The sequence below is a fragment of the Coregonus clupeaformis genome, chromosome 20 (assembly GCF_020615455.1).
Source record: "Coregonus clupeaformis isolate EN_2021a chromosome 20, ASM2061545v1, whole genome shotgun sequence".
NCBI lineage: Eukaryota > Metazoa > Chordata > Actinopteri > Salmoniformes > Salmonidae > Coregonus > Coregonus clupeaformis.
In genome coordinates, this window is record NC_059211.1 from 6,021,593 (window position 1) to 6,030,702 (window position 9,110).

Genomic DNA, 9,110 nt, shown 5'->3' on the forward strand with positions numbered 1-9,110 from the left:
CTCCTAGTGGCCGGAGACTTTAATGCAGGCAAACTTAAATCCGTTTGACCAAATTTCTGTGCAACCAGAGGGAGAAAAAAAATAACTCTAGACAATCTTTACTCCACACACAGAGACGCATGCAAAGCTCTCCCTCGCCCTCCATTTGGCAAATCTGACCATAATTATATCCTCCTGATTCTTGCTTACAAGCAAAAACTAAAGCAGGAAGTACCAGTGACTCGCTCAATACGGAAGTGGTCAAATGACACGGATGCTACGCTACAGAACTGTTTTTCTGGCACAGACTGGAATATGCTCCGGGATTCATCCAATGGCATTGAGGAGTATACCCCCTCAGTCACCGGCTTCATCAATAAGTGCATCGACGACGTCGTCCCCACAGTGACCGTACATACATATCCCAACCAGAAGCCATGGATTACAGGCACCATCCGCACCAATCTAAAGTCTAGAGCTGCCGCTTTCAAGGAGCGGGACACTAATTTGGATGCTTATAAGAAATCCCACTATGCCCTCAGACGAACCATCAAACAGCCAAAGCATCAATACAGGACTAAGTTTGAATCCTACTATACCGGCTCTGACGCTCGTCAGATGTGGCAGGGCTTGCAAACTATTACGGACTACAAAGGGAGCTGCCCATTGACATGAGCCTACCAGATGGGCTGAATGCCTTTTATGCTCGCTTCGAGGCAAGCAACACTGAACCATGCATGAGAGCACCAGCTGTTCCGGACGACTGTGTGATCACGCTCTCCGTAGCTGATGTGAGTAAGACCTTTAAACAGGTCAACAATCACAAGGCAGCGGGGCCAGACGGATTACCAGGACGTGTACTCAGAGCATGCGCGGACCAACTGGCAAGTGTCTTCACTGACATTTTCAACCTCTCCCTGACCGACACTGTAATACCTACATGTTTCAAGCAGAACACCATAGTCCCTGTGCCCAAGAAAGCGAAGGTTACCTGCCTAAATGACTACCACCCCATAGCATTCACGTCGGTAGCCATGAAGCGCTTGAAAGGCTGGTCATGGCTCACATCAACACCATCATCCCGGAAACCCTAGACCCACTCCAATTCGCATACCGCCCCAACTGACCCACAGATGACGCAATCTCAATCGCACTCCACACTGCCCTTTCCCACCTGGACAAAAGGAACACCTATGTGAGAATGCTGTTCGTTGACTACAGCTCAGTGTTCAACACCATAGTGCCCACTAAGCTCATCACTAAGCTAAGGACCCTGGGACTAAACATCTCCCTCTGCAACTGGATCCTGGACTTCCTGACGGGCCACCCCAGGTGGTAAGGGTAGGCAACAACACATCTGCCACACTGATCCTCAACACGGGGGCCCCTCAGGGGTGCGTGCTTAGTCCCTGTTCACCCACGATTGTGTGGAAAAGCACGACTCCAACACTATCATTAAGTTTGCTGACGACACAACAGTGGTAGGCCTGATCACAACAACGATGAGACAGCCTATAGGGAGGAGGTCAGAGACCTGGCAGTGTAGTGCCAGGACAACAACCTCTCCCTCAACGTGAGTGGAGCGGGTCGAGAGTTTCAGGTTCCTTGGTGTCCACATTACCAACAAACTATCATGGTCTAAACACACCAAGACAGTCGTGAAGAGGGCACGACAATGCCTTTCCCCCCTCAGGAGATTTGGCATGGGTCCCCAGATCCTCAAAAAGTTATACAGCTGCACCATCGAGAGCATCCTGACCGGTTGCATCAACGCCTGGTATGGCAACTGCTTGGCATCCGACCGTAAGGCGTTACAGAGGGTAGTGCGTACGGCACAGTACATCACTGGGACCAAGCTTCCTGCCGTCCAGGACATATATACTAGGCGGTCTCACAGGAAGGCCCCAACAATTGCTGTTTATTATCTATGCATAGTCACTTTACCCCTACCTACAGTGGGGAGAACAAGTATTTGATACACTGCCGATTTTGCAGGTTTTCCTACTTACAAAGCATGTAGAGGTCTGTACTTTTTATCATATGTACACTTCAACTGTGAGAGACTGAATCCAACATTCCAGAAAATAACATTGTATGATTTTTAAGTAATTAATTTGCATTTTATTGCATGACATAAGTATTTGATACATCAGAAAAGCAGAACTTCATATTTGGTACAGAAACCTTTGTTTGCAATTACAGAGATCATACGTTTCCTGTAGGTCTTGACCAGGTTTGCACTCACTTCAGCAGGGATTTTGGCCCACTCCTCCATACAGACCTTCTCCAGATCCTTCAGGATTCGGGGCTGTCGCTGGGCAATGAAGACTTTCAGCTCCCTCCAAAGATTTTCTATTGGGTTCAGGTCTGGAGACTGGCTAGGCCACTCCAGGACCTTGAGATGCTTCTTACGGAGCCACTCGTTAGTTGCCCTGGCTGTGTGTTTCGGGTCGTTGTCATGCTGGAAGACCCAGCCACGACCCATATTCAATGCTCTTACTGAGGGAAGGAGGTTGTTGTCCAAGATCTCGCGATACATGGCCCCATCCATCCTCCCCTCAATACGGTGCAGTCGTCCTGTCCCCTTTGCAGAAAAGCATCCCCAAAGAATGATGTTTCCACCTCCATGCTTCACGGTTGGGATGGTGTTCTTGGGGTTGTACTCATCCTTCTTCTTCCTCCAAACACGGCGAGTGGAGTTTAGACCAAAAAGCTCTATTTTTGTCTCATCAGACCACATGACCTTCTCCCATTCCTCCTCTGGATCATCCAGATGGTCATTGGCAAACTTCAGACGGGCCTGGACATGCGCTGGCTTGAGCAGGGGGGACCTTGCGTGCGCTGCAGGATTTTAATCCATGACGGCATAGTGTGTTACTAATGGTTTTCTTTGAGACTGTGGTCCCAGCTCTCTTCAGGTCATTGACCAGGTCCTGCCGTGTAGTTCTGGGCTAATCCCTCACCTTCCTCAGGATCATTGATGCCCCACGAGGTGAGATCTTGCATGGAGCCCCAGACCGAGGGTGATTGACCGTCATCTTGAACTTCTTCCATTTTCTAATAATTGCGCCAACAGTTGTTGCCTTCTCACCAAGCTGCTTGCCTATTGTCCTGTAGCCCATCCCAGCCTTGTGCAGGTCTACAATTTTATCCCTGATGTCCTTACACAGCTCTCTGGTCTTGGGCATTGTGGAGAGGTTGGAGTCTGTTTGATTGAGTGTGTGGACAGTCTTCTTTTATACAGTGTCTTTTATACAGTGTCTTTTACAGTGTCTTTTATACAGGTAACAAGTTCAAACAGGTGCAGTTAATACAGGTAATGAGTGGAGAACAGGAGGGCTTCTTAAAGAAAAACTAACAGGTCTGTGAGAGTTGGAATTCTTACTGGTTGGTAGGTGATTAAATACTTATGTCATGCAATAAAATGCAAATTAATTACTTAAAAATCATACAATGTGATTTTCTGGATTTTTGTTTTAGATTCCGTCTCTCACAGTTGAATTGTACCTATGATAAAAATTACAGACCTCTACATGCTTTGTAAGTAGGAAAACCTGCAAAATCGGCAGTGTATCAAATACTTGTTCTCCCCACTGTACATATACAAATTGCCTCGACTAACCTGTACCCCCGCACATTGACTCGGTACCGGTACCCCCTGTATATAGCCTCGTTATTGTGATTTTATTGTTACTTTTTATTTTTTACTTTAGTTTATTTAGTAAATATTCTCTTAACTCTATTTTCTTAAAACTGCATTGTTGGTTAAGGGCTTGTAAGTATGTATTTCACGGTAAGGTCTACACCGATTGTATTCGGCGCATGTGACAAATAAAATTTGATTTGGTTTGATTAGATTAGTGGACCGGCATTGGAGCAAGGTACACTGCTTGGGGCACTGGATGTGTGCTTCAAGTCTTATTATGTGTTTGATCAACTTTCCCACTGTGCCCCAGCATGGGAATTCCTACAGACCACGGTGTATCAGCTGCCAGGAACAGAATCCCCCGCAGTTAGACTGTTGCGAGAATGTCTTTTTTCCACTGAACAATAGTGTGAGAAGTGACAGGAGGAAGCACAGCCCTGCGGCTGTGTTCCTGTGAATTAATAGATCAGCCCTGAGTGTCTCATACAAATGCTAATATGCTCTTAAGGCACTATTTGTAGCTCTGTTAAATTGACTTTTAGTTAGTTTTTTAATGCATTTGTGCCTGCTTTTTGCCTACAGTATGGTATGTGGCTCCATTGCCTTTAGTTCAGCTATTGAAGCGCGTTCTGGTACTCTTTCATTATATGAAATACTAATGTTACATTTATGGGATTTTGAAAAGTGCTTTATGAATTAAATACAGTTAAGTAATGTTTCATTAGTCCATGTCCTTAGTAGTGACCTTCAAATGTAATATTTTACACTTGTTCTGTGTAACAATGTTTTAACTCAACCCAAATGTAGACTATTATTGTATGGCAAAACAGCATGGTGTGTGTGTGTGTGTGCTGTCACCTAAGATAGCCAAAGTGTGTTAGTGAATGTGAATATCTATTGATTAGCTCTGGCATGGTCTGATAGACAGATCTGTGTCAATACCACATAAGACAGACAGTGTCACACGCACGCATGCTTTTTTTTGTGTGCACATCAAGTTCAACTGAGGCTTTAGTCTGATGTTTGCTTCATGAAATAATATAAATAAATTCTAATAATCAATCAGATCTTGTGAAATAATAGATATTTAGACAATAGGGCTTTGTTTCAATGTGCTATTTAAAAAAGTTATATATTCTTGTACATTCTCTGATGCGAAGTATGTTCTGAAATGCAGGCAATATAAATTAATTATTTGTAATTCAACATTGTATCTTGATTGTGTAGGAAAGGGAGGGGGTGGGATGGTAGAGAAGGCAAAAATATTCAAGCAAAATTGAAATTAGGATGACACTGAAAATAACCCAAGGATTACATAAATGACCCAGCTGCTGGGTCAATCCACCAACCAATCTGCTGGGTTTGTGTCACAACCCAACACACTGAGTGGTTTTAGCCAAGCAATAAAGTCTAATTTACCCAGCAGTTGGGTCAATCACTCAACCCAAGGCGCTGGATTAGAAGCACAACTCAAAACCGCTGGGTTGAATTAACCCAATGCTGTGTTTGGCCAATATTGACCCAGAGCTGGGTTGTTGAAATTACCCAAATTGGGTTATTTTTAACACAGCATTTTTTTCGGATTGTTTCAGTGCATGCATTCAACAAGCTTTGGACAACGGACTTCCACATCTCCAAAGTTCACTCAAAAAGGCAATAGTTCTCACCTATGTTTGATTTAGTTTGTTTTAATTATTTAAATGTTGTTAATTATCTTTTCAACTTCCATTGGTTAATCTATTGCTCAGTTATCACTTGGCTCATGTAAATCATTCTGTAGATGTCCCTTTAAACATCTGAAGATCAACATCCCCATAGTGTTCACATTTCTCTCATGTAAATGTTGTAGCTATATAAAAATATAAAATAAAAAATGTATTTGGGAAATATCCAGTTTCTGCTATTTTCTTCATTACCATGCTGATGATTTCAAGTTGTATTGGATTTATTTTAATCTGTTAGAATACATGTTTAGTATATTTACTACATTTAGTTTGTTTAGTTTTTTTCTCTGTGAAGTAAGTTCTTTTAAAGTTGTGCAAAGCTGTCATCAAGGCAAAGGGTGGCTATTTGAAGAATATAAAATATATTTTGATTTGATTAACACTTTTTTGGTTACTACATGATTCCATATGTGTTATTTCATAGTTTTGATGTCTTCACTATTATTCTACAACATAGAAAATAATACAAATAAAGAAAAACCCTTGAATGAGTAGGTGTTCTAAAACTTTGACTGGTAGTGTATAACGCATGTCCAGTGGCGATTTTAGCATGTAAATCTTGGTGGGGCAAACTCAACCACATTTTTTTGATGCATGCTAGCAAACCCATAACACAAAACTAAACAATACATTCATTGCACTGTAACAGTGACAAACGCTGCCCACAAACTGTTAGGGCCTACATAAAGCTGTCCCAACAGCAGAGCATTCCTTTCAGCACCATGAAGTGAATCCTTACCAACGCTACACCTGGCTATCAGCGGAGCCTCGTCTGGCAGCGAAACAGTTAATTCAGCCTCATTTACTGACTTTTTTAAAACCATAGCTGATATGGCTGACTTGCATACATACATATGGTTTCTACTGACTCCTTGTGGATTTGTGTAACTCAATAAGAACCACATTCTCCTTCAATAATAACTCATGCCGACATTAGTTTTGACTTTTGAACCATACAAAAACATTATTACATTTATGTTCAGTAAATTAATAATGTTTGTTCTTATTGACACTTAGCTATAAATATAAGCAAACTACCTGTGACTAGGTAGGCCTATTCGTTCAGCACTTTCAAAATGGACACTGACAGAAATTCAGATATGTTAGTTCTGATACATTCAGCAAGATGTAACTTTAACTTTACTCTTCTTTAAGTCACCACACAGAGAGAGAGAGAGACAAGGTTAGCCTACCATTTGAAATATTTTATTAGGCCTATGTGGTCTAAAAAGGAAGGAAAATACAATCACTAGGATCCACATTTATAGACATACTAAATTAGACAGCTCATTGAGCAAACAAAACAACCCTCACAATATTAACTGGAATTACATGGGTCTATTACTGTAGAAGTTTTTTTTTTTTTTTTATGGGAAGAGACTGTCACTGGCAAACATGGTTACAGACCCAACAACATTATATAGTATCGCCTCCTCGTGGAGAAAAGCACAAGCTAATTATAATACACAAAGTAATCAAAACAATGAAACGCATAATTCCAACAATAAAATGCATCATTGCCTAAAATACTAATGAGAGACCTACATTTTACATTTTAGTCATTTTAACAGACGCTCTTATCCAGAGCGACTTACAGTTAGTGAGTACATACATTATATTTTTTCATACTGGCCCCCCGTGGGAATCGAACCCACAACCCTGCCGTTGCAAACGCTGTGCTCTACCTACAGTATATAAGCAATATAACAATTGAGACGTACAAACTATGGCATAAGGGACCGATTAAGCGGATAAGTGGAAAGCCGTAATTTTGATTAAGACAATGAGTGAGGTTAGACGGATATGCCTATTTGTTCAGCACTTTTGAAATGGACAGCCACATAATTCAGAACATGGGCCGTTCTTACAGTATTCTCCCTGTACACCAAGTCAGAACCGTAGGATAAACAACGGGGGCATATAAGCAGACAATCAAAGCTCTTACAATATTCAATGAACACATTTCTCTATAACAGGCTATAGGCTACATGTGCACCAAGTCAGAACAGTAGGCTAAATTCTGGGAGAGGGACCAACTTCTTAGGATGAGATACATGGGATACTAACAGCTTATTACACAACATACACTTAGTATTACTTTCTTAGCTACATTATACATATCTCCCTGGCATATTACATCATTTACACAGCAGCATAAATAACATATTTTTGGACTCACCATTGATTGTTGTGCTGTGCTCACTTGAACAGGAAGGCGGTCCTTCTTGTGAGCAAACTTTGTCATCAAAGTCTGGCATTCTCTGGATGAAGTCAGGCTGGATTGACAGCATGGCCAATGTGTTCAACCTTTTCTGGCCCATGGTGTTGCATGGGAATGTTTATCCTTCTAAGCTTGGAAAAGAGACCCTTTCAGACAGATGTTTTAAATCCTTAAACCCAGACTTGGACCACACACCCTCTCCAACGAATAGCAGGCTGGGGAAGTGATTGCTTTGTGACTTCACAGTTTGCCACTGATTCCTTGCAAACCACTCATTGTTGAATTTGCGATTTCCAACTTTTTGTGTAATGTTTATGTCCAATTGCCGATGAGCATCGATACGTTTTATCTATAATTTATCTTTATATGACAAGGATTTTAAAGGATTTGCCAGTAGATTGTTGACGTGATTCTTCTACTGTAAATCTATCGCAGCACCCAAGGGGGCTTGAACTGCCTAGCTCTCCCAATAGATTCTGTGGTGACGTAGTTTCCCCATGAGTGACAGAACACAAAGCCAATCACGGCGCAACTAGAAGATTACCAATGCCTAAGCTCTGTGATGTAGCTGGCTGACCCTCCACCACAGAAAGCACTGAACTATGCTGAAACACCTGCATTTTGGAGCTGCCTTACTCAAGAAAGAGACCATGTTTGTATGCAGCTTTATTAACTCAAGATATATATTTTTTTACATACTTTGCAAACTGATATGTGACACAAATTAATGCCAGAATAACATGCTAAACAGGTGGGTCTCACACCTTCCCTGAATGACAGGTCTCCACTGCGCATGTCATCCTTGTAACTGTGGATCAAACATTTTAGTAAAGTTTGAAATTGATACTGTAAACGACATGAGTTTTCAAATATGGAAATGTGAAGTGAACATTTGACTCATGGGTGTGTGGTTTGCTTGTATGACAAAGCGGTACTTATCTTCAACGTCTTATCTTTCAGAACAGACTCCTCGATTTACAGCATTTTCCTCACTCACAAAATACCAATTAGCAGGAGGAATGAGGGCATCTTGTCATATGCGGTGCTCAAGTCGAACAGCTGTCTGTCAAAACACATACAGCGCACCTGAGCTCTGACCTTGGGTATAGCATGTTACTGTACAGCCACCGCGTTCCAATTTACGCACTTATCAAGGACAATCTGCCATTTTCAACCCGTATACAGGATGACAGGGGCTGTGAGAGGAAAAGGTTCCTTGAATAATGAAGTGGAAAACATAGCAAGGCACTGCAGTTTTATACATTTTATTTATGAAAAATTAAGTACTATTTACAGTGTACAAGGTTTTACAATTCTCTATCATATTGGCTAGCAGCAGATATGGGCCCAGTTTCCCAAAAGCATCTTAATGGCACTGATATAGTTGCAGATAGCCTAATGGGAATTGGGTGAAATGTGTTGAATTGATCTCTTGACATGGAATGTATCTGACAGTGAGGCTCCTAGACGCCTAAATATCCACATATAATAACACACTGCAAAAACACTATCCACCTCGTGTTGAAAGCAAGTTACGCTG